Source organism: Muntiacus reevesi, chromosome 15 (assembly GCF_963930625.1).
Source record: "Muntiacus reevesi chromosome 15, mMunRee1.1, whole genome shotgun sequence".
NCBI classification, from domain to species: Eukaryota; Metazoa; Chordata; class Mammalia; order Artiodactyla; family Cervidae; genus Muntiacus; species Muntiacus reevesi.
In genome coordinates, this window is record NC_089263.1 from 28,268,970 (window position 1) to 28,295,776 (window position 26,807).

Sequence of the window (26,807 nt, forward strand, 5' to 3'; positions counted from 1 at the left end):
CTGGCCTGGAGAATTCCATGGACTTAAAAGTCACAGAGTCAGACAGGACTGAGTGCCTTTCACTTTCATATACTTAAAATGTATGTAATTTATGTAACCTATTTGTCAGTAAAGCTTATTTAAACAATTTTAAAGGCCATTTCAAGTTCATACCAAATATTTTAAATCATTTTAAAATTTGAAATATAAAAAAATTTTAAATTCTCACTTCTAATGAAATGTAAATGTTTTCTTTCATTATTGTCTTTTCCAGAGTTCTCAGGGGCTGTGGTCTCACGCCATCCACTGGGGCAACAATGGGCCATTTCCAGCAGAGACAGTGCCACGTTGCCCCGGGTGTCTGACTGCCACCCACCTCCAGTGAATTGCAGTGTCTGAAAAGTGAGTTTCATGTTCATGGGGTCTGTTGTGACTATGCTAGTGTGGGGCAAGTGCAGTCGACATCTCCAACAGCAGAGCTTGTTGTGGTCCTGGAAACAGATGACCTGAAAATCAGGTTTAAAGCCAGGGAGCAAGAGTGCATTAATTTATCTGCTGAAGTCCATTGAGAGGAAATTATGAAATGGATTTCATGTTGCATTAAGATTTGTGTCTAGAATAGTAAACATCACCCTTCTAAAGAACATGGCTGTAGTGAATACCAGGAGGTAATTTGATTTACACTAGTGCAGAATTTATTAAGCAATTCTGTTGCCATACTGTAGCTATCATGATTGATTTTTAAAATATTAGAAGAGTAACTTAAACAAAAGACTAAATTCTCATCTTACCATATTAATTGCTTTTATTTTTAATGTTCTTCTTAGTACTTGTTCAGAAATAGAATTTTTATCTAATTGATATCAGAGAGTAGCAATTCTTTGCCTTATGACTCTTTAAACAAATATCTTCATTTACTTTTTTGCCTACTTTTCCTTTTGATAAACCCCAAACTCTTAGGAAAATGGAAAAAGAGGGCAGTGAACACCTGTGTTCTTCACTCAGATTTATTAGATGTTTACCCAAGTACACACTCAGATACATACACACATGGAGAGATTGTAAATACGGATGTGTGTGTGTTATGGATGCGTGTTCAGTTTTTTCTCTGAATCATTTGTACATAAATTGCAGACATCATGACATGCTTTGCATATATCTCTTAAATTCATAGACTGTCTTCTTCAAAACTGTCCTATAATACCATTATCACTGTGAAATTCAACACTGATAAAGCAATATTTTCCAATATATAGTTCCAATTCAAATACCCCTGGTTGCCCCCCAAATATCCTTTATAGATGTCTTCCCTTATTTAGTATTCAGTTAAATGTCATTCACTGAATCTAGTTATATCTCTTTGCTGTTCAGTCACTAAGTTGTGTCCAACTCTTTGCGACCCCATGGACTGCAACACGCCAGGCTTCCCTATACTTCCCCATCTCTTGAAATTTGCTCAAACTCATACCCATTGAGTCGTTGATGCCATCCAACCATCTCATCCTCTGTCGCCCCCTTCTCCTGCCTTCATTCTTTCTAAGCATCTTGAGTCTTTTCCAGTAAGTCGGCTCTTCACATCAGGTGGCCAAAGTATTGGAACTTTAGCTTCAGCATCAGTCCCCACCAGTGAATATTCATGGTTGATTTCCTTTAGGATTGACTGGTTTGATCTTGCTGTCCTAGGGACAGCCCTGTTTTTGTTTTTGTCTTTTGCAATGTTCACATATTTGTAAAGAATCTAAGCCAAAAAAAAAAAAAAAACCTCTAAGCCTTTTGTTTTGTAGAGTATCTCACAGGAGTTGTCTGACTGTTCCTTCATCCTTAGCTGCAGGTAGACATCTCGTGTATTTGCCTCGCATTTACATCATCATGACCTAGTATTGGTAGCGACAAGTTCAGCTGGCCAAAGTGATTTCTGCCAGAGCTCTCCTTTATGATGTTACCTTATTTATTTCTTCTAATTAGTAAGTAATCTGTGGGGTGAGGTTTGAGATCATAGGAATGTTCTCTTTCCCAGATTATTTTCACCAATGACTTTAGCACCCATTGCTGGTCGTATTATGATTTTTCACTAATTGCTCAATCTGCGCATCAGACTTCCTTCCCTGTAACATAGTCCTCCCTTTTTTACTTTTTCCACATCTGTGAGATCACACAAGGGAGTAACTGGGTAGTCAAGAGAAGGACTCTGAAATCAGACTGTATAGGTGTGCCCCTTGCCTCTGCCTCATGCTAACCAGACGGCCTGGGTAAATGCTTCACTTCACAACCCTCAGTGCCCTAGTGTTTAACACTGGCAACAGGAGTAAGTCCTGCTAGAGGTGTCCAGTGGGGCTGGAGCCATGGTTGGCACTCACTGGGTACGATTACAGAGGCAGGAAGGATGGTTGAGTGCCCAGTGAGTGCTGCTCCAACCCTGAGTTCATTTGTTACCCTTGAAAGCTGATTCAGACCTTTGACCAAAAGGCTGATGAACATTAATGACAGGGCAGAGCCCTAGTCTGAGTTCTCATAATCCTAAGTCCCTACACTTAGAAGGTTGTGTAGAGAAGCAAATTCATGGCAGGACGCATCCACCAGCGAACAGTGTCCCCAGGAGGTGACTCCACCCGCTGTTCTGGTTACCCCTCACACTCTCGGTCACACTCCCTTCCTCCCTGCCGCAGGCCTGGACCTCCCTGGCCTGCTGTCTGTTTGCCTTTCAGTCACAGATAACTAATTGAACTCCTTGTCTGAAGGCTATTAGATTTCTTTCTGTTTAGATTCAGTCATTGTGGTTTTACTCAGTCCCTATGGTTTTATTTTCTGGCCGTGGAATCTTCCTTAAGAATGTTTTAGAAATTTTACCAGGGAGATAGCTTGTGAATATACATGTGATTTACAGGCTACATGTGGACATGGATTAGATTGCTTCTGGAGAGTACTTCTAGCTAGATTTTCTTGAAAACGCTTCTTCTGTACATTTTACTTATGTCATTTTCCTCCCCACAGTACTTTCTTTTTTGCTATTGAAGTATAGTTGATTTACAATGCCGTGTTAATTACTGCTGTACATCAAAGTGATTCAGTTATACATGTATATGCATTCTTTTTTATATTCTATTCCATTACAGTGTATCACAAGATATTGAATATATTTTTTTATATTTTTAATATATTTTTTTCTGTGCTATAAAGTAGGACCTTGTTGTTTATAAGAGCTTGCATGTGCTAACCCCAACCTCCCCCTTAGCAAACTTACCTATGATTCTTAAAAGCAGATGAGGGCTGGTGTGATAAAGGATGCTTGTGGCTACAGCCAGCGTGCTTCCTGCTTGTCAGACAGAGCGTGCAGGATGGTTCTGTGGTGTCCCCTGTTCTCCTGCTCCCTGGGGTGATAGCCAGCCCAGCTGGCATCCCCAACCCAAAGCTCCTCTGAAGTTTCCCACCTCCTCCTCCTGGTTTCCTTTTTCTTAGCAGTTTATGAGCTGGGGACCCTCTGCCTGTTTCTGTGTCTCTTTGGGATGAGTTCCTTGGGGAAAGAACTAGGTTGTAGGTATGACATCAACTTGATGGGACCAAAGTTGAAAATCGGATCTCTGCTTCTGCAGAGACACAGAAGAGAGCATTTGGGTTTGTTTGGTTGTTGTTTTTTTCTTTTTTTGATTGAAATGTAGTTGATTTATTTACAATATTGTGTTAGTTTCAGGAGTACAGCACAATGGTCCATTTATACATGTATATATTTTTTACATTCCCTTTTGTTATAGGTTATTACAAGATATTGAATATAGTTCCCTGTGCTATACTGGAAATCTTTGTTGATTACTTGAGTTTCATTTGAACATGTGGGTAGAAGTATCAGGGCGGCCTTTTATTTCTCATTTCCTCATATGTACCATGAAGAATTTCTGCCCCCTTGAAAACCTGAGTTACCTGGTTTTGAGAGGCGTGCTCCAAACCAGCATGCTTAAGGATGACCTTGAGGCATCTTGAAGGCTCGGAGAAGCCCCTCTTAGAGAAGCCCCTCCACGAAGTTGGCAGGCCCTGGGCCTCACAGAGGGCCTCCCTGGCAACCCTGGGCCAGGACCCTGAGTCCCTCTCTTCTGCTCCCTTTTCCTGCTTCCTTGTGCCTGACAGGAAGGGCCTCAGTCTTCTCCTGCAGCTGCTTCCCTGGCTCCCAGAAGCTCACGTTTTTCTGGGGCAAGTGTGATCAGGGTGCTGTATTTGTCTGTGTCACACACACCTACACTTCTCCAGGAAGGGTGGGCCCATGCCACCCCAGACTAGGTGACATATCCAGGTCATGAGGAAGGTAGCAGAGCCAGGGGCCTGAGGCCCCCCTGGGGAACCTGGCTCTGTCTGTTGGTGCCAAACTCTGGGGCAGTGGGGTGGGGATGCTGGGCAGATAGGCTGTGCTTCCATCCATGTGAAACATCAGCTCTTGGGCTCTGAGGTTCTGGGGTCTCAGGGTCAAGTGCTTACTCTCACTTTCTAGCTGGGTGGCCCTGACTCCCCAGCTGCCCAAGGAGTCAGTGGTTCCCCAGGGGGTTGGCCTCTGAGCAAAAAAAAAAAAAAAAAATGTTGAAATCAACTACCTCAAACTTGCTCTATTGTCTCCAAAACTGCAAAGCTTCTTATTTGATCTTGAGCCAGGACTTAAGTGTTTGAGTGATATTGGCTTTACCATTCTTTCCTAAGGGGAGTTGTACATATATATTCTGCTTAAAAGTGTCATTTCTTTCTTAACTCAGACAGCTGATCCCATAAACTTTAACTTTGTGTGCATTGACTTCAGTATAGAACCAACGTTTTGAAAATTATTAATATTTTTTATTTACAAAACAGAAATAGAACCACAGACACAGAAACAAACATACAGTTAAGGGGAAGGAGAAAGGGGGTGGGGGATAAGTTAGGAGTTTGGAATTAACATATACACACAGTTATCAACATGTATATAAAATAGAGGGCTTCCCAGGTGTTTCAGTGGTAAAGAATCTGCCTGCAATGCAGGAGACCCAGGTTCGATCCCTGGGTGGGGAAAATCCCCTGGAGGAGGATACAGCAACCCACTCCAGTATTCTTGCCTGGAGAATTCCATGAACAGAGGAGCTTGGTGGGCTGCAGTGCATGGAGTTGCAAAGAGTTTGACACGACTGAATGACTAACACACACACACACAAACATAAAATAGATAAACAGCAAGGACTGCTACATGGCACAGGGAGCAATACTCAGTATCTTATAACAACCTATAAGGGAGAAGAATCTGAAAAAGTATATATATTATTGTTGTTGTTTAGTTAATAAGTCTTGACTGACTCTTTTGCGACCCAGTGGACTGTAGCCTGCTAGGCTCCTTCTGTCCATGGGATCTCTCAGGGAAGAATACTAGAGTGGGTTGCCACTTTTCATTCTTCATGGGCTCTTCCCAACCCAGGATTTGAATCCATGTCTCCTACATTGGCAGGCAGATTCTCTACTGCCACCAGGGAAGGCCTGTATAAAATAAGTTCTTTTGATATGACATAAAAGCAAATCTTCTGAAAGAATGGTACTCCAGAGAGTTTTATTAGGTGTCTAAAGTTATTAGTTTAAGAATATATTTGCAACTAAATGCATAGATAATTACAACAGTAATAATTATATATAACCTGTTTTTGGTACCCACTGTGGGCGAGGCACTGTGTTGTATAATCACCCCCAGAACTGTGTAAAACAGGAGCTACTATCCTCATTTCAAAGTGAAGCAGTGAGAGCCAGGGACGAAACTGATTGTCCCAGTTTATTTGCAGGCCTGTGTGCATTTGTATTTCAAGATAAGTGTTCCTAGTGATTAAAGCTTGAAACTCAGATATTCCAAGAATACAATTAGTAGATTAACACATTCAGGTCATAAAGTTGTCAGGTAAGTATAGGAAACTGAATGGATTCTTAAAAATCTACCTATCTTAGTGCCAGCTATTATAAAATATACAGAGTCATCCAGGATGATACATGTCTGTAGATGTCTTTTTCCTTTTGTTCCTTCATTTAGGTAAACTGGCTTCTTCTGTTTGGAGAGATAGATACTTAGATAAAACTGAATTTTATAATAGCCTGTTCTAGCATAAAAGCTGAAATTCTCCTTTGCCTTTGAAATTTAATTATTTTTTAATGGAAAAGAGCTATCACTTCTACTCCCTTTGTTTCACTTACTGTAAGTATGCTGAAATTTCCAAGTGTAAATATGTAACTCACTGGAACTTCTGTCTAAATATCCCCTAGATAACGTTCCTGATCTCTTTAACATGCACACACACACACACACAGATACACATTTATGCAAAGATGCATAATGCTTATGCACACACGCATATATATGCATCCACATCCAACATAAACACAAGTACACATATTCATATCCTGACACACAGAAGCTTACACACATATACTCCTATACATGTGCACGAAGTCACACATGAACACCTCAACACACATGCACACATGGTCTATAATCCAAATGGAGTTCATTTTTATATGTGGTGTGAGGTCTAGATTGAGGTGTTTTTGCCTCTTTGGTTTCACATATGACTGTCAATTGGTTCTAGGATCGCTGTTTGAAAAGTCTGTCCTTTTCCCATCAATTGCCTCAGTACCTTTGTCAAAATCTCAGCTGTCTGTTTTCTGTTCCATTGATCTGTGTATCTATCCTCTCCCAAATACCACACTGTCTTGCCCACAGTAGGTTTATAATGCATTTTTAAGCAGCATGAATCCTCTAACTTTTCTTCTTTTTTCAAAGTTGTTTTTGGCTAATCTGGTTCCTTCATCTTTCCATGTAAGTTTTAGAATCCGCGTATCCATGTCTACAGAGAATCCTGCTTAGATGTTGAATGGGATTGTATTTAATTTGTAGATGATTTGAGGGTAATTGACTTCTTAACTGCACTGTATCTTGCAATCCATGCTAGTAGTACATCTCTTCATTTATTTAGGTCATGGTCGGTCTCTTTTGTCTGATTTTTGTGAGCTCCCTACAATTTGTTTCAGGAATATATCCTTGCTCTGTTGATCTTCAGGTCTGTACACATTCTGCTCTACCTGTTTGGCTCTGTCCTTACTTCCCACCCAGCCCACATATTCACGTGATGATCAGCTCTCTACCTCTTTACTTGCAAAATTCTTAGTTCTTCTGCAGATGAGAGATCACTTCCTCAGCCCCACTAATTCTCTCCTCCATGCCTATGTAGGACAGGCTTATCTCTCTTATAGCACTAAGCACCACGTAATGTCACTTCTTCTTTAGTTTGTTCTTTTTGGCCACCAGCCTGAATACTCTTTGAAGGAAGAGCCCAAGCCTGATTTTGGATTGCACATAACACAGAGAAGGGCTTAGTGAACAACAGTTGGTTATGGAAATGGAGAAATAAAGAAGTGCAGGGAAATGAAAGGAGGAAGATAAACTAATAGTTAATGAGGTTCTAGTCTGTGTCAATCACTGTGTCAGAGCAGAGATAAATAAATTGATTGATAGAGAAAAATCAAATTGACAGAAAGATAGTCACTAGGCAGTAAAACAGATAGATACAAAGATGTAGAGGGAGGGAGGAAGATAAAAGTAGGTGGATAGACAGACAGATAAAGGCAGACAATCAGATGAATACACCAACAGACATATATGTGTAGTTAGACAAATTGATTGAAACACAGACAGACATAGAGACTAGAAGATGGACAGACCATTACTAGATTAGATAAATAGATAGTAGTAAGATAGACAAAAAATCAGGGAAAAGGGAGGTAGATTGACAGTAAGATAGATATTTATATGAGTGTATAGTGAGATAGATAAGCATATAGTCAGATAGACACAAAGCCAAACAGAAAAGGAAAGAGATTGAAAAGTAGAGAGATAGGTAAGTAGTCAGCTTGGCAGGTAGGTAGAAATAGAGAAGGGAGGGAGGGATATAGTTTAACTTAAGTTTAGTTAATCTTAACAAAATTCTAAGAAAGATATGGTATATTCCCCCCCTTGTATAGATGAGGAAAAGATTGAAGGGGCTTTAGTGACCATCCAGAGGTCATGCTTACAGAGGATGGCAGCACCCAGGTCTTATCAGTCTGGTCTTTCTCCTTTGCTTCTCCAGCTTCCATCACTGCCTTACCAACTGAGCCTTTCCTTTCTTTTGTTCCCTTCAGTTTCCAGGCTTGAGCCCACCTGTCATTTCTTATCTAACTGAATAGCTTCTACAGAAAATAATACTTCAAGTAGATTGTATCATGTGAGCACAAAGCAGAGCTCCGAAAGCCAGAAGTAAAATTAAAAGGAGGGCTGTGGCTTTTTAGACATTGTCCTACACATGAGATTCTTTTCCCTTTCAATAGTTTTAATTATTCTATAATACATGGATATTCTCATGTGCCTTAGAGAAATGTTCATATTGACAACTCAGGGACAGGTCGTGCCTGGTGCCATAGGTGATGCAGACATTCCTCTTTGACAAACAGTCGTTTTGGATATTTCCAGCTGTGCTGCAAGGAACATCCTTATATGCACATCCTTGTGCACTTGAGCATGGCTGACTCTATGAAAGATACCAAGAGGCAGAATTACATTTAAAAAACTTAGATACTGAACAAAATGCTCTCCACTGACCTCACCACAAACCCCACATACTCCCCCTAGAGGTGGAAAAAATAACCCATTTCAACTCTTCAGGGCTGATTTTTCCAAACTTGAATCAGTTCTAATGAGATGGATGAAACTGGAGCCCATTATACAGAGTGAGGTGAGCCAGAAAGATAAAGAACATTACAGTATACTAACACATATATACGGAATTTAGAAAGATGGTAACGATGGCCTTATATGCAGGGCAGAAGAAGAGACGCAGAAGTACAGAACAGACTTTTGAACTCTGTGGGAGAAGGGGAGGGTGGGATGTTTCGAAAGAACAGCATGTATATTATCTGTGGTGAAACAGACCACCAGCCCAGGTTGGAGGCATGAGTCAAGTGCTCGGGCCTGTTGGGCTGGGAAGATCCAGAGGAATCGGGTGGAGAGGGAGGTGGGATGGGAGACCGGGATGGGGAATTCGTGTAACTCTATGGCTGATTCATATCAATGTATGACAAAACCCACTGAAAAAAAAAAATTTAGCTTATTTATTTTTAATTGGAGGATCATTGCTTTACAATGTTTTAGTTTCTGCCATATATCAACATGAATCACCTGTGGTGGTAGTGGTTTAGTTGCTAAGTTGTGTCTGACTTTTTAAAAAAAAATTATTTATTTTTTAGCTGAAGGATAATTGCTTTACAGAATTTCATTATTTTCTGTCAAACATCAACAATAATCAGCCATAGGTGCACCCATGTCCCCTCCCTCCTGAACCCCCCTCCCGTTTCCCTCCCCATCCCACCCCTCTAGATTGTTACCGAACCCCTGCCTGAGTTCCCTGAGTCATACAGTAAATTTCCACTGGCTGTCTATTTTACATAAGATATTGTAAGTTTCCATGTTACTCTCTCCATACGTCTCACCCTCTCCCTCCTCCCCTCCCACTGTGTCCATAAGTCTGTTCTCTATGTCTGTTTTTCCATTGCTGCCCTGAAAAATTAATTTATCAGTGCCATCTTTCTAGATTCCATATATATGTGTTAGTATATGGTATTTATATTTCTCTTTCTGATGCACTTCACTGTGTATAATAGGCTCTAGGTTTGTCCACCTCATTAGAACTGATTCAAATGTGTTCCTTTTTGTGGCTGAGTATTATTCCATTGTATATATGTACTGCAGATTCTTTATCCATTCATCTGTCAATGGACATCTAAGTTGCTTCCATGTCCTAGCTACTGTAGATAGTGCTGCATTGAATATTGGGGTACATGTGTCTTTTTCAATTCTGGTTTCCTTCAAGTTTATGCCCAGTAGTAGAATTGCTGGGCCATGTGGTAGTTTTATTGCTAGTTTTTAAAGGAATCTCCATACTGTTCTTCATAGTGGCTGTATCAGTTTGCATTCCCACTAACAGTGTAAGAGAGATTCCTTTTCTTCATACCCTTTCCAGAATTTATTGTTTCTAGACTTTTTGATGATGGCCATTCTGACCTGTGTGAGATGATACCTCATTGTAACTTTGATGGTATTTCTCCACAGAAGATGTACAGAATGCTAATAAACACATGAAAAGATGCTCTGCCCATTTTTTGATTGGGTTCTTTGTTTTTCTGATATTGAGCTTCATGAGCTGCTTGTATATTTTAAAGATTAATCTTTTGGCAGTTGCTTCATTTAGAGTTAATCTCTCCCATTCTGAGGGTTGTCTTTTCATCTTGTTTGTGGCTTCCTTTGCTGTGCAAAAACTTTTAAGTTTAATTAGTTTCCACATTTATTTTTGTTTTTATTTCCATTACTGTAGAAGATGGGACATAGAGGATCTTGCTATGATTTATGTCAAGGAGTGTTCTACATATGTTTTCCTCTAAGAGTTTTTTAGTTTCTGATCTTACATTTAGGTCTTTAATTCATTTTGAGTTTATCTTTATGTATGGTGTTAAGAAATGTTCAAATTTTATTATTTTACACATAGCTGTCCAGTTTTCCCAGCACCACTTACTGAAGAGACTATTTTTTCTCCATTGTATATTCTTGCCTCCTCTGTCAAAGATGAGATGCCCATAGATGCATGGGTTTATCTCTGGACTTGCTATCTTGTTCCTTTGGTCTATATTTCAATTTTTGTGCCAGCCATACTATCTTGATGACTGTAGCTTTGTAGTATAGTCTAAAGTGAAGAAGGTTGATTCCTCTGGCTCTCCATTTCTCTTTTTCAAGTTTGCTTTGGCTATCTGGGGTCGTCTGTATTTTCATACAAATTGTTAAATTTTCTGCTCAAGTTCTCTGAAAAAGGCCATTGGAAATTTGATAGGGATTGCATTGAATCTGTAGATTGCTTTGGGTAGTATAATCATTTTCACAATATTGATCTTTCAATCCAAGAATCCTGTATCATCTCTTCATCTCTTTATGTTGCCTTTGATTTCTTTCATCAGTATCTTGTAATTTTCTGAGTACAGCTCTTTTGTCTCCTTAAGTAGTTTCATTTCTAGGTATTTTATTCTTTTTGTTGCAGTGGTGAATGGGATTGATTGCTTAATTTCTCTTTCTGATTTTTCATCATTAGTGTATAGGAATGCAAGGGATTTTTGTGTTTTGATTTTGTATCCTACAACTTTACTAAATTCACTAATTAGTTCTAGTAATTTTCTTATATGATCTTTAGGGTTTTCTGTGTATAGTCATGTCATCTGCAAACAGTAAGAGTTTCTTTTCCAGTCTGGATTCCTCTTTTTTTTCCCCAATCTGGATTCCTTTTATTTTATTTATTCTCTGATTGCCATGGCTAGGACTTTCAGAACTGTTAAATAATAGTGGTGAGAGTGGGCACTCTTGTCTTATTCCTGATCTTACAGGAAATGCTTTCAGTTTTTCACCATTGAGAATAATGTTAATGGTTGTGTTTGATACCAGTTCAGTTCAGTTCAGTCGCTCAGTCGTGTCCGACTCTTTGCGACCCCATGAATTGCAGCACGCCAGGCCTGGCCTTTATTTCATTGAGATAGGTTCCTTTTGTGCCTATTTTCTGAAGAGTTTTATCACAAATGGGTACTGGATTTTATGAAAAGCTTTTTCTGCATCTATTGATATTATCATATGATTTTTATCTTTTAATTTGTTAACACAGTATATCATGTTGATTGATTTGCATATACTGAAGAATCCTTAAATCTCTTGGATAAACCTGACTTGATCATGGCATATGATCCTTTCAATAAGTTGTTGGATTCTGTTTGCTAGAATTTTGTTGAGGATTTTTGTATCTATGTTCATAAGTGATATTGACTTATAATTTTCTTTTTTGTGATGTCTTTGTCTGGTTTTGGTATCATGGTGGTGGTGGCCTCATAGAATGAGCTTAGAAATGTTCCTTCCTCTGAAATTGTTTGGATCAGTTTAAGAAGGACAGGCATTAGCTCCTCTCTAAATATTTGATAGAATTCACCTGTGAAACCATCTGTCCCTAGGCTTTTGTTTCTTGGGAGATTTTTGGTCACAGTTTTTATTTCAGTGCCTGTGATTGACTTTTTCATAATTTCTGTTTCTTCTTATTTCAGTCTTGAAGGTTGAACTTTTCTAAGAATTTGTTATTTCTTCCATTTCATTGGCTTATAGTTGCTCATAATATTCATGTATGATATTTGTATTTCTGCATTGTCTGTTGTAACCCCCTCCTTTTTTCATTCCAATTTTGTTGATTTGAGTCTTCTCCCTTTTTTTCTTGATGAGTCTGACCAGTGGTTTGTCAATTTTGTTTATCTTCTCAAAGAACCACTTTTAGTTTTATGATCTTTGTTATTGTTTCCTGTACTTCTTTTTCATTTATTTGTGCTTTGATTTTTGCATGCAGATTCTTTTACCATCTGAGCCACCAGGGGAGCCCCAAGTTTAGGTTGTCTATTTGATGTTTTTCTTACTTCTTGGGGTAGAACTGCATTGCTATAAACTTCCCTCTTAGAACTGTTTTTGGTGCATCCCATAGGTTTTGAGTTGTTGTATTTTCATTGTCATTTGTTTCTAGGTATTTTTTAATATCTCCTTTGATTTCCTCAGTAACCTGTTGGTTATCTAGAATCATAATGTTTAATCTCCATGTGGTTGTGTTTTTTACAGTTTTTCTGTAATTTATATTTAGTCTCATAGTGTTGTGGTCAGAAAAGATGCTTGATAGGATTTCAACTTTCTTAAATTTACCAAGGTTTGATTTGTGACCCAAGGTGTGATCTATCCTGGAGAATGTTCTGTGTATACTTGAGAAGTGTATTCTTTGGTATTTGGATGGAATGTCTTGAAGATATCAATTAGGTTCATCTGGTCTAATGTGTCATTTAAGGCTGTGTTTGCTTATAAATTTTCTGTTTTGATGATCTGTGCATTGGTGTAAGTAGGGTGTTATAGTTCCCTACTATTATTGTTTTACTGTCTATTTCCCCTTTTATGTCTGTTAGTGTTTGCCTTATGTATTGAGGTGCTCCTATGTTGGATGCATAAATATTTACAATTTTCATGTCTTCTTGAATTGATCCCTTGATCATTATGTAATGTCCTTCTTTATCTCATGTAATAATCTTTAAGGTCTATTTTGTCTAATATGAGAATTGCTGCTCTGGCTTCCTTTTGATTTCCATTTGCATGGAGTATCTTTTCCCATCCTCTTACTTTCAATCTGTATGTGTCTCTAGGTCTGAAGTGGGGCTCTTGTAGACAGCATATGTATAGGCTTGTTTTTGTATCCATTCAGCAACTCCGTGTCTTTTGGTTGGAGTGTTTAATCCATTTACATTTAAAGTAATTATGATATATACAGTCCTATTGACATTTTCCTAATTGTTCTGCATTTGCTTTTGTAGGTCTTTTCCTTCTCTTGTGTTTCCTGCCTACAGAAATCTCTTTAGCATTTGTTGTAAAGCTGCTTTGGTGGTGCTAAATACTCTTACTTGTCTGTAAAACTTTTGATTTCTCAAAATCAAATGAGCTCCTTGCTGGGTAATCTTGGTTGTAGATTTTTCCCTTTCATTACTTCAAATATATCCTGCCATTCCTTTCTGGCCTGCAGACTTTCTGCTGAAAGATCAGCTGTTCACCGTATGGGGTTTCCTTTGTATGTTACATGTTGCTTTTCCCTTGCCTCTCTTAATATTTTTTCTTTGCATTTAATTTTTGTTGGTTGATTAATGTGTCTCGGGATGTTTCTCCTTGGATTTTTCTCCTATTTCCTTTCCCATGTTAGGGAAAATTTCAACTATTATTTCTTCAAAAGTTTGCTCAGACCCTCTCTTTTTCTCTTCTTCTTCTGGTACCCCTATCATTTGAATGTTGGTACATTTAATATTGTCCCAGAGGTCTCTGAGACTATCGTCAATTCTTTTCATTCTTTTTTTCTTTATTCTGCTGTTCAACAGTAATTTCTACCATATAATCTTCCAACTCACTTATCTTTTCTGCCTCAGTTATCCTGCCATTGATTTCTTCTAGAGTATTTTTAATTTCAGTAATTGTGTTTTTTGTCACTGTTGATTTATTCTTTATTTCTTCTAGATCTTTTTAAATGTGTTAAATGATTCTTGCATTGCCTCCATTCTATTTTCGAGATTTTGGATCATCTTTACTATCATTATTCTGAATTATTTTCAGGTAGTTTGCCTATTACCTTTTCATTTATTTAGTCTTAGGGGTTTTTACCTTGTTTTCTTCATTTGTACAATAGTTCTCTGTCTTTTCACTTTGTCTAACTTGTTGTGTTTGAGGTTTCCTTTCCCCGGGCCATAGGATCATAGTTTCTTTTGCTTTTGGTCTCTGGCCTCTTCAGATAAGGTTTTTTTCAGTGTCTTGTGTAGGCTTTGTGTTGGGAGGGACTTGTGCCTGTGTTCTGGTGGGAGAAGGTGAGTTTTTCCCTCTGATGGGCAGAGCTGTGTGAGGTGGTATGATTTCGGGTGTCCATGGGATCCCTGCTGATGATTAGGTTTGGGATCTTACCTTGCTTGTTGTTTGGGTGAGGCTTCCAGTGCTGGGTGCTGTTAGCAGTTAGGGATGCCAAGTCTTGGATACAGGTGGAGGCCTTCATGGGAGTTCTCACTAATTAATAGTCCCTGGGGTCAGGATTTCTCTGACAGTCTAGTGTCCTGGACTCAGCATTGCCACCCCAGAGGCTCAGGCCCAATCTCTGGTCAAGGAACCCCTTGACCAGATTTTTAAATCTGATTGTTATGGCAATAAAGGGAATTTAAACAAACAAGCAAAACAAAACAGAAAAAAACAAAAAATGAACCCCAGACAAATGGTAAATGCAAAATCAGAAATATAGAAACAAAAATAAACATACACACACAAACACATACACACAAGCAACCAAAACCAAAACAGTCTGAAAAGAATGACATACGAAGAGAGTGACCCACTGAGCAAAGGAAACCAAAATTGTTATCAATTAAAAACAAAACTAAAACACAAAACAGAAACCAAGACCAAAGCAGAGTGTCAACTGAGGAATAAAGCAAAGAAAACAAATCAAACTAACAAACATAGTGAAAAAAAGGAAGAAAAGAATAGAAAAGTAAAGTTAAATAATGTATATAAATATATATATATTAAATAATAACTACAACAAAAAAAGAGCAAAACAAAAACAAACAAACAAAATCACAGAACTGCAGAAAGCCAACATAGAAGTAAAGGAAATTAAAAGTGTGACTTTTAAAAAATTCTCAAAAGCCTAAATAGGGATAATAATGATAAAAATAACAAACCACAGCTACAGAGAAAAAAAAGAGAAAAAACTCCTGAACCAACTACAGAAAAACCAAAATATAAAACTAGTAATAAATATTTTCCTTGAGTCTCAGCTGTCGGCATCTTTTACCCCTCTGTGAGCCATAGCCCACCTCGGCTTCCGTAGGAGACCCTCCAGTACTGGGTGGGCTTGGGGGGCTGGTCTTTCTGGACCTGCTGTGGTGACAGCTGAACCTATGCTGGCCCTGCTCCTACGTGTTCGTGCCCCCAGTGTCCACAGCTGCCAAAGCTAGGGCATTTTCTTTTGTGGGAAGTCTCATTGTCCTTTTATATATTCCTTAGAATCAGAGTCTACCTAGTTGATCATGTGAATTTAATCTACAGATTTTACAGCTGGTGGAAAGGTTTTCGATCCTCTTCCTTAGTCACTCCGCCCCTGGGGCTCAGTTGTGGTTTTATCCCCACCTCCACATGTGGGTCATCCATGGGAGTCTGCTCTTGAGGCTGTCCTGGAGGATTTGGGACTGCCCCAGTGAACAACGGGCATGGAGGTGGTGTGGCTGCTTGAATCACAGAGCTGTTAGTGCCAAATTTGCAGGGAAGCTGATAGCCATGGGTGTGGGAGACATGGCACCATTAGGGCTTTTTCCCAGCCTCTGGTAACTTTGCCCCAGTGAGGGCTGAGCATAGAGGTGGCATGGCTGCTTTGATCACAGAGACCCCAGAGGCACCACGTGCACCATGAAGCCAGCAGCCACAGGTGTAGAAGATATGGCGCTTTTAGAAAACTAGTCTCTGGTAGCTGGCATTCAAAGGGCCTTCTTGGCTGGTCCTTCTCTCTTGCTTGGTGCAGCAGGCACTCAAAGGGCCACCCTCTCTGTTGGTCTTTCTCTGTTGGTCAGCTGTTGGCGCCAGCATGTGCGGAGAGAAAGCCTGCAGTGATGGCTCTATCCCCTGCACGTGACTCAGCAGTCACGCCCTGCCTCTGTAGCTGCCAGGCTTCCCTCAAAAGGCATTCCCCGCCACAATTTCCTCTCTCCTATCACCTCAGGCCATCTCCCCATAGTCAACAGCAGTCCTTGCCCTGGAATTGCTCTCCATTCCCTACACTCCTGCTGCCAGCAGTGACTTGTGTAACTGTCCGAGGTACGTAGGGCCACGGTGTGGATTGTCTGTGCAGTTCTCACTCCATTCAGAGTATCACGGATCAACTGTTTCACTCTGCGACAGCCTCAAGTGCGTCCCCTCTGTCCCAGCTGATTGCCCTGATGTGGAGATTTCACCCCTGCTTCAGCTCCCTCAGTCTCCAGGTGCAGATCCAGTCCTGCTCACTCTCCTCCTCTTTTTCCCTTCCTTCCTTCATCCTACTGAGTTTTGCATGGCTCTATATATTCCTTTCCCAGTGGTCAGGGACTCCTGCCAACTCTTAGTTGGTGCTCTGTGAGATCTTCTACATCTGAAGATATATTCCTGATGCATCCATGGAAAGAGATGCACTCCACTTCCCATGCCATCTTCAAGACCTTCCAAACTTAATTTTTTGAGGAGCCAATCTGTGGGGTAGGGGCTGGGTCGGCATGGTTAATGGTTATCTTATAGTTAAATTTGTATTCCCTTCATTGTTACTAAGGTTGATTATCTTTCCATATACTGATTTGTCATGTGGGCTTCCTATAAACTTCACATTCATATGATTTGCCAATTTCTTTCTTGTTCTGTGAATCTTTAATTATTTGGATATGTTCATTTTCTATTCTGAATGTCTGTTCCTTGTTCATTATATATTTTCCAAAATTTTCTCCTGTTCTGTCTAACTTTGATTTGTTTTGTCATTCAGAAGTTTATTTATTGATTTGGCACTTTTGCTGTTATTCATTTCATCAAATTTTTCTATGATGGCTTTTGCTTCTTGTATTTTAAGAGGACTTTCTCTATGAGTCAGGGCAGGCTAAATGCTACAACAATCGTCCCCCAAACTCTGGTGCTTTAATGCAGTACGGTTTTACTTTTTGCCATATGTCAGTCAGCGCAGTGTGGGTAGCATCCCTTCCTCCTTCCCCCATCTCACCTCTCCCCCTCCTCCTTCCCTCTCCTCCTTTTCCCTCTCTCTTCCTTCTTCCTCTGCTTCATGTTCTTCTTCCTCTCTTCCTCCTCCTCCCCATCTCTCCCCTCCCCACCCCTTCCTCCTTCTTATTCTCCTCTCTCTCTCAATCTGTTTTATACACACATAAACACACACATTTTCCATCCTCTCACTGATCCCTCTGTCTGCCCCTTTCCACTCTACTTTAATCACAGTACTTTTATGTTTGATGTGTGGTAGAACAGACTTCTGAATCCACTTTGATCTTTATCAAAAGTGCTTTGGAATTTCTTGCTTCTTTATTCTTCTATGTTTTAGAAACTGTCATATTCCATAACAGTTCTGTTCTGGTGATATTGAAGTTATGGTATGAATTAGAATTTTAAAAATAGTCTTCCCATCCTTTTATTTTTCTTTCTTGCCTTAAATATTGTTTTCTGTTCAAACAGAAAGTTTATTTCATGTTTGATGTGTGAACCCTCGTTAATTATAGAAACTTTTAATGAAATGGATCTTTTGTTTTTTATAAAAATGATTAATTAGCTAATGTTGGTATGTAAAAAGGGTATTGATTTTTTTTATGTTGGTCTTGTTCCAGCCATTTAAAATGTTCTTCTTTGTTCTAAGACTCAGTCGTGGGCTTGTTCTAAATTTGGATGGCACTGCTTCTAAAGTTTGTATTATTAGGTAGGATAATTGTTATAAGTTTGGAATACCCTTTAATAAGTAAAGGAAGTTTTCTTCTATTCCTGGTTTATTTTGAGTTGTATAATGAATGATGTGAGCTTTTTGGCATCTTTTGAGATGATCATATGGTTTTTCTTCTGGAGAGTGTTAATATAGCATGCTCACATTAGGATCATGTTTGGCTGTTAGTAACAGAGAGAAGAAATAATAGGGAATTTAGTAGGAGGGGAACTTGCTCCTCTCTCATGAATGTGGGGTAAGCATTTCAGGGATGGCAACTCCACAAATCCCCAGGACTGATTTCCTGCCACCTGAATCTCCCTGTACCCTTATCTCCATTATTCTATTGGGGCTAGGACTCCAGAGTCCTTTATCTTTCTCTGTCTTTTTCTACAGTTGGATTCACTTACTCATCTTTTAAGGTTTTCATCCATGTTTATAAATGACATTACCCTATGACTTTTTCTCTTTTCTGTTCTTTCTTTTCTAATTTTGACATCTGAATTACTCTCCCTTCATGTAGCAACTAGGAATCTAAGTTCAGCTATAAATCAACAAGCATTTGAGTTACTTGGCTAGAACTGATAGGTATTTATATGAGAAGAATGATGGGAAGTCCAGAGGGGTGAAGTCTAGGGCCTGGGCAAAGTTCCGTGATACCATCAGGATTGAACTTGTTACTCCACCAACCTGCATGTTGGGTCATCCTCTGGCTGTCTCAAAGACCGAAGATGGCAAATACACTTGGAGATGGTATTTCCTTGCTTAAGGTAGAAAGGAGGAAGAAAGCCAGTGGGAAAGGACTGTGTCAATTAAGCCTGATCCCTTCTATCAGGGAAGCAATGGCTTTCCCATAAACTCAACACGGTTGACTCCTGCCTGTATCACATAGACCTGAGTCATTCAGTGCAGCTACATCCGGATTGGTGAATCTGAGTTCAAGGAGGGGAGATTTCAGTGACTGGCTCTGAACCATTTGGATTCATTACCCAGTACTAGGAATATTGTCAGTCTCCAAAAATCAAGGATTCTCCACTGCAACCTGATAAACCAAGACTTTACCAGTGGTAGGTGAGTAGGTATGGAGTAGGCAGCATCTAAGAAAATGAATGAGTACTTTCCTATTTCTTTCCACACTCTTAATCCATTTTTCACCCTGTTACCAAATCTTTGTGTCTTTGTTTTCCTAGCACAGTACATGTCCATTCTCTACTCAGAAACTCCCAGTGGTTTCCCACTGGCCTCATGTGAGAATCTAGCTTCTCACCTTGACAGCCCACAGGCCTGACCCTGACCTTTACCTGTAGTCACCGTGCCCACAGCTCTCCTGCTTCTGGTGTCCCTGCACCCAGAGACATACAGATGTGCTTTTGCCTTTTGGCCTGTGCTCATAGTGTACATCCAGCTTGGAATGTCTTCTCTTCAGCCTTCCTAAATCCTCAAAAACTCATCCTACATTTGGCCTTTTCACTAACCCTTTCTAGTATCCTAATTTTTTTAATAAATCATATTTTATAATTTATGCCAGTCTAAGTTGAATAATGGTTATTTTCATGTATACCCATCAGATGGAGTAGGAACTTGGATTTAGTATTTTTATTTGTCCACTCAGCAGATTTATTTAACAACTGGTATATTCCAGTTTGTGGTGATGTTAGTGCAAAAAATAGGAACCCTGACCTTCAGGACAGCCCTCACAGAGAGAGACGAGGAGGCACGTAGCTCAGCAGTGGCAGCCCAGGACCTACACACATACTTGAAGTGTTCGTTTCATGTCAGTAAGACCATGGAAGAATCCTGACCCTTTAGGTTTTGTTTTTCTTTTTTAAGACTCTTTTAACTGGTTAGCAGATACACCTTTTCCTAGAAGACCTGGATAAAATGATTGAAATCAACAGGAGAAGTATGAACCTGATTAATGAGTTGTTTAGATCTTTTTAAACCCTTGTTGATGGCACATTGGTCTGGTTCAAACATACATTTTATGCCTGTGTAACAGCTAGATTTGTGAGCCTGGAGAATAAAAGCATAAATCATTTAAAGCAAGGGAATCTTGAAAGCATTCCAATGCTGAAGGCTTGAATTGTTCATGGAAGCTCTGCTGGAGATTTGCAAGGATGCAAATAATGCTCTGACATCCAGGTGCCCTTAGAAGGTGATCAGTCCTGATGTGGCCACCTTCCACAGTTGCACGGATATTACTGTCCTCTACAAGTGAGAATAAATACTACCATGTCTTGTGGTCTTAAAACTTTACTTCCATGTTTAAGTATTATCTTCAAAATGAATGATTATTATTCCTTGTGGATTCTCTAATTGTCTTCTCTTAATGTGAGTTCAAGATAGGAAGCAGCATGGAGAGAAGAGTCTGTAATTCTTTGGGGTTCATGAGCCTCAAGTGTGATGATACCTATACATCTATTCCATGCTAAGAACTGTTGAAGATTTTTAGAGATTTAACCTATTAATGTGTCATTTCCATGCACACAATAGAAAACCTCAGTACATCCTACACCCAGTACTATTAGCAAAAATATAAGTTTTAGGAGAGACTTTTTTCCACCTTTCCATCCTAGGAGAAAAATCATTAAAATGTATGATTGAGTGTCTACTAAGGAAATATTTTACTTCTGATCATACACTGATGCATTTGCTGTGTTTTAAAGGTGCTAGACATTTGGATCTCAGAATTTTTGAAGACCCCATGCCATTATAAAGGGTTGGTGAATAGCGACCTTAGGTCTAAGTGGGTCTTTGTGGGAGTCATTACTCTGTTACTGAGCTGTCTGATCTTCAGTAAAATGGAACAGAGCCACTTGGCTTGTGGAGTTGTTGTCTGAATGAGAGTTAACCCACTTGTAAAATTCTTAGTATACTCAGTGTCATCCTGGGCCCTTGACAAATTGTAGTTATTTTCCTCGTTTAGCTATAGAGAGAATTTATACCTATGGGAAGAGTGTTTTTCATTGTCCAACTCCTTTCAAATAAATTGGAAAGCCAAGATGAAATGGATAAATCTGTAGTAAAGTACAGTCTTAACACAACTGAATCCTATAGAAAGTCTAAACAGTAATTTCCACAGGAAAAAATAAATAGGGGAAGTTGTAAAGGGTTTCCTTCAAAAGAAACATCAGGAATAGATTGATTCACAGGGAATATCTGCCTAACATTTTAATGTCAGGTGACTCCAGTGCTACTTAGGCTATTTCAAGAGAACTGAGAAGATAAGCCTATGGTTTTTCTCTGTGTATAGGATGTTAACCATAAAACTGTCAAATTTACACAAAAGATTGCACATAAAAATAAAAGCCATATATCAAGTTAATGCATTAATATGAAAATAGGAGTTTTAAATAAAAACTAGCAAACTGAAGAAAAAAGCACATAGGAAAAGAAATGCCAATAAATGATTAAAGATTTATTTATCCTAGAAGTATGAGCAAAGTTTAATATTAGAAATTAATTAATAGAATTCATTATATTAATAGATATTAGAAAAAAATTATGTGAAAATCAACATCCGTCCATAATAAATCTACTCAATAAGGTATATGCTGCTGCTGCTGCTGCTAAGCCGCTTCAGTCATGCCCAACTCTGTGCGACCCCATAGACAGCAGCCCACCAGGCTCCTCTGTCCCTGGGATTCTCCAGGCAAGAATACTGGAATGGGTTGCTATTTCCTTCTCCAACACATGCATGCATGCTAAGTTGCTTCAGTCATGTCCGACTCTGTGCGACCCCCATGGACAGCAGCCCACCAGCCTCCTCGTCCACGGAATTCTCTAGGCAAGAGTACTGGAGGGGGTTGCCATTTCCTTCTCCAATAAGATATATGGGTACTTTCTAAACATATGTACACATATGTGTATAGCCCAAAAGCTAGTAGCCAGCATCTTACTCAGTGTGGCAATTCTACTAAAGTTAGGAGAAAAGCAAAAATGCCCAGTACCTCCATGAATAGTTAATAGTATATTGAATTAGTTCAGTCAGGCAAGAGAAGAAGGAGGCTTAAAAACTGAAAATTCAGAGTAACACAATCTCTGTTTGCATAGGATGTGATTGTATATCTAGCAAAACAAAAAGTAAGGGCAAAAGACCCAATGGATAAATTTCTACAAGGACTAATTAAGAATTTAGTAAAAGATCAGGATATAAATTTAACAGCCAGAACTAAATAGTTTTGTTTAGAAATATGATAACCAGTTAGCACACATATTGGAAGAAAAGATACCTTTTATGGATACCTAGGCATAAATATGGGCTTCCTTGGTGGCTCAGTGGTAAAGAACCCACCGACCTATGCAGGAGATATGCGTTCAATCCCTGGGTTGAGAAGATCCCCGGAGAGGGTAATGGCAACCCACTCCAGTAATTTGCCTGGGAAATCCCATGAACAGAGGTGCCTGGTGGGCTATAGTCCTTGGGATCACAAAAGAGTTGGACATGACTTAGTGACTAAACAATAGCCAAGGCATAATTTAAACAGAAAAATACAGAAATAGATATAATTGCATATGCAAACATACCATATAGCAATGAAAGCATCTGAAGGGCTTCCCCACTGATGGGTTTTGCTCTTAAGTTGTGTTGAAGTAGTTGTATAGACAGGAAAAATGCTAAAATTGAATCCATGCCTCACTTGATACACCAAGATCAAGTCCAACTACATCAGTGCTTTCAATGTGAAAAATAAAACCCTTTAATAGATAATTTTTAGAGCAGTTTTAAATATACAGCAAAGCTGAGCAGAAGGTATGGACTGTTACCATATAACTCCTGTCCCCACACACATGGCCTCCACCACTGTCAGCATCCCACACCAAGGCAATACGTGTGTTACAGTCGATGAACTGACACTGGCACATCCTTATCACCCAAAGTCTATAATGTCCATTAGTGTTCACTCTTGGTGTTGTGCATTTGTTTGTTCAAAACCTTGGGAGTTCTCAGGGTGAAATCCAAAACAGGCCCACATTCTTATATGTAATGAAACTAACTTACCCAAGCAAAGAGACAGATGCTTGGAGTACTTTCTAGGAAGCTGGGCCGTCCCTTGTTTTAATTGGTTATATAAACCTTAGGAGCTTATCATTTAATTAAAACTTGACATCAACTTGCTGATTTAATAAGAAACAAAAGACTAATATGTAATAAAATGGGAGGAGAGTACAGTTTTAGCCATATTTCCCAAAGCATGGAATAGTTTGTGGATGAGCCAGGCCTCCAGCCTCCACATGTGACACCCACAGTCCTCTGTGTGTGTGTGTGTGTGTGTGTGTGTGTGTGTGTGTGTGTGTGTGTGTGCATGCATGTGCACGGGAGAGCCTGAGAAATCTGTGTGTCAAGAGGACCTCTTTTGTGGCAATTTCTTCTGTCTTTTCTGGTTGGGGTCCCTGCGTATGTAGCATGATAGAGTTTACGCTGTCACAGGGGTTCAGGCAGCACTGCTGGGACCCAGCATGGCTGGGGTTGATCAGGGGTCAGCAGGACACTGAGGGGAGCCACACAAGAGACACCCTGTATGTGGCAGACAGTTAAGAGTGCCTGTGAGCATGCAGAACACCCTCTCAGGACTGTGACCTTGGGGAGTCAGGGGCCTGGGAGGGAGGGAAGGAAGGAGCCAGGGGCTGTGAGGGGCTAGGCCAGGCTGCAGGGGCCCAGAGAGAAGGACATGGGAAGGACCTCTGTGCTCTGGGCTTCCAAGTGACCCTTGAGAGGCTCCCAGCAGGAGAGCTGTCAGTCCAGTCTGTCTGCCTGTGGAGGAGACGCTCTCGTCCCAAGGGAAAGACCAGGGTACATCTCAACAGCACTGCCTGGCTCTCCCTTCTCAAACCTCCATCACCTCACACACAGAGAGGAATCATGCAAATGCCTACTCAATAGATAACAAGAACCAACTGTGTAGCACAGGGAACTGTACTCAATATCTTGTAATAACCTATAAAGGAAAAAATCTGAAAAAGAATATATGTATATATATCTGAATCACTTCACTATACACCTGAAACTAACACAATATTGTAAATTAAATATATACTTCATTAAAAATAAATAAATCATATGTTAAAATGTATAACATTTTTAAAATTAGCATATAAATTATTTTTTTAATACCTATCAAGGATAAAGAGCATGTCCCCCAACATGGTTTTAGTAAAATGCCTAGCCAGGTGCCTCATCCTTGGAACATGGGCAGTGATTGGCCAGAAACAGAATATTCTCGCCAAAGCCCTGTATTTTGCAGGGAGCGGACAGGGCCCAGGGATGGGCTTGGATGGTCACCTTGAACCCCCTCCCGGGTTCTCCCCAGGGTCCTACTGTGCATTTTCAGGGCTTTGTATCCATCTGGACTCAGGGACAGCTAGGAAAGAGGGTGTTGGTCATCCCGCCAGTGTCTGAGAGTGATAGGGGGCGGGATGGGGGGCACTTGGTGCCTCTGTTGCTCTTGGGAGCAGGCACCTACCTGTCTGGGTGCACACCTATCAATTAGCAAACTTTCTGGTATGTCTAGCAGAACTGGCTGAGGGCAGCACACACCCCTTCTGCCATCCAAGCTAGCTCTGCAGTGCTTCCAGAGGCGGCAGTTCTGGTCCTCAGTGGAGGCCTGGGCAGGCGAGGGTGGTCCTCATCATCACAGGTTGGATAATAGCTCGCACTTACTGAGCATGCCCTGTGGGCCAGTGTGTTCCGTGCACTGACTCCTTCAGACTGTAGACCAGCTAAGGGGTACTGTTATGATCCTGATCCACCAATTAGAAAACTGAAACAGTATACCTGAGGCCTCACAGGAGTGGTGATGGGGCTATTTTGGCACCGAGGGAGACTGATTCCAGGGCTAAGCCTCATCCCTGGACTGCACTGCCTCTCCTAAGATTAAAGCCACAGTGGAAAGAGCTTGACATGCCCCTGTCCCCAGGACAGTAGGCAAGACCCTCAGAGAAGTTCTGTCCAGGGGCCAAGATGCAGAGCCTGGACATGGCTTCCCTGGTCCTCACGGGGTTAGGACAGGTGAGGGGTGCCTTGGCCATGAAGGGTGGGTCATGGGGCCCAGCAGTGCTCTCTGGAGGACTGGCATGAGGGGGCAGGGGTAAGGAGGGCCAAAATGGCTGAGAGCCCATGTCCCCATTGACCTGGCTGCTCCTGTGTCTTCACAGTGCTTGAATGTGGGGCCTCAGTGTGGTGGGGCATTAGATTTAAGAAATAAGTCTTGGATTTCCCTGGTAGTCCAGTGGTTTAGAATCTGCCTGTTAATGCAGGGGACACGGATTCAGTCCTTGGTCAAGGAAGATTCCAAGGCCATGCTGCAACTTCTGAAGCCTACTTGCCCTAAAGCCCATGCTCTACAACAAGAGAAGACACTACCAGGAGACACCTATGCACTGCCACTAGAGAGTAGCCCCCACTCACTGCAGCTAGAGAAAGCCCACATCCAATAGCAAAGACCCAGCATAGCCAAAAATAAATAATTGATAATTTTTTATTAAAAGAAAGAAGTCTTAAAGGGGATATGCACATTAACCTCTTGCAGCACCAAAGTTTATACTTGAATGTGGCGAAAAGCTCTTTTGAAGTCCACCTTTTAGTTTCTGTCCTTGCAGAGGACAAGGCACAGAGCAGGAGGTGTGGCATGAATCTTCATCACAGCACTGGTGAGAGCCAGTGCCAGTCTCAGCACAGGGACCTGGTGTCAGTGTAGAAAGGATATAAGCTGAGTTACACACAGTGGCCAAAAGGTGGACACAACTAAGTGTCTGGCCATGGATGAATGGCTACACAAGGTATGGTCTCTCCATACAGTGGAATGTTATTCAGCCTTGTTGTGGCCACATGGTATATCCTCCCAAAATTCATGTGTTGAAGCCCTAACCCCCCACTGTGATGGTATTAGGAGGTGGAACTAGCGGGAGGTAATTGGGTTTAGATGAGATTGTGAGGATGGAGTCCCCATGATGCTATTTGTGTCCTTGCCACATGAGGACCCAGGGAGAAGGTGGCATCTGCAACCAGAATGTGGGCTCTCACCAGATGCCAGATCTGCCAGCACCTTGATCTCAGACTTGCCAGCCTCCAGAACTATGAGAAACCTATGTCCTTTGTTTGAGCCATCCAATCTGTAGCATTTTGTGACAGCATCCCCAACTAAGATGAGCCTTAAAATGGAAGGAAATCCCAACACTTGCTACAACACACATGCACCTTGGAAGGCACCATGCTGAGCAAAATAAACCAGTCAGCAGGGGACAAATATTATGTGATTTGTTGATAAGAGGCTCCTGGAACTGTCAAATTTAGAAACAAAGTAGAACGATGGTTTCCAGGGGCTGGGGGAGAGGGGAGGGAGTTAACATTTAATGGGGCAGAGTTTCCATTGGAGAACATGAAAAAGTCCCGGAGGTGATGGTGGTGATGATGGGTGCATAATAATGTAGAATGTATTTAATGTCACTGAAATGCACTCTTAAATTGTTAAAATGATGATTTCGTGTTATATATGTGTTATAGTAATTAAAAATATGCAAGATTCAATGTATTAATGGGGTACTTACTATTAAGGTTGAAAACAGGTCTGAAATGGGGAAAGGATACACTCTGAAATATAAGTACTGGTTACAAAGAGGAAATTTGATACACTACCCACCTTGCAGAAGCCCCCATGTTTGGGAGGTGATGGCCGCCTGGTAGGCAGGTGCCCAAGGAGAAAACGGGCTTGATTTAGACAATTGGCCGAGCCCCAGGTGTGC

General features: G+C 40.5%; 1 protein-coding gene across 1 annotated transcript in view; it reads left to right on the plus strand.

Annotated features, from left to right (window-relative positions):
- OTUD7A (OTU deubiquitinase 7A) overlaps window positions 1–26,807 on the plus strand; it is a 379,982-nt gene that overhangs the window by 190,502 nt on the left and 162,673 nt on the right. Inside the window, exon 2 of the mRNA XM_065906684.1 lies at window positions 254–381. The gene's annotated coding sequence lies outside the window, so the exon portion shown is untranslated. The remainder of the gene's footprint in view (window positions 1–253; window positions 382–26,807) is intronic.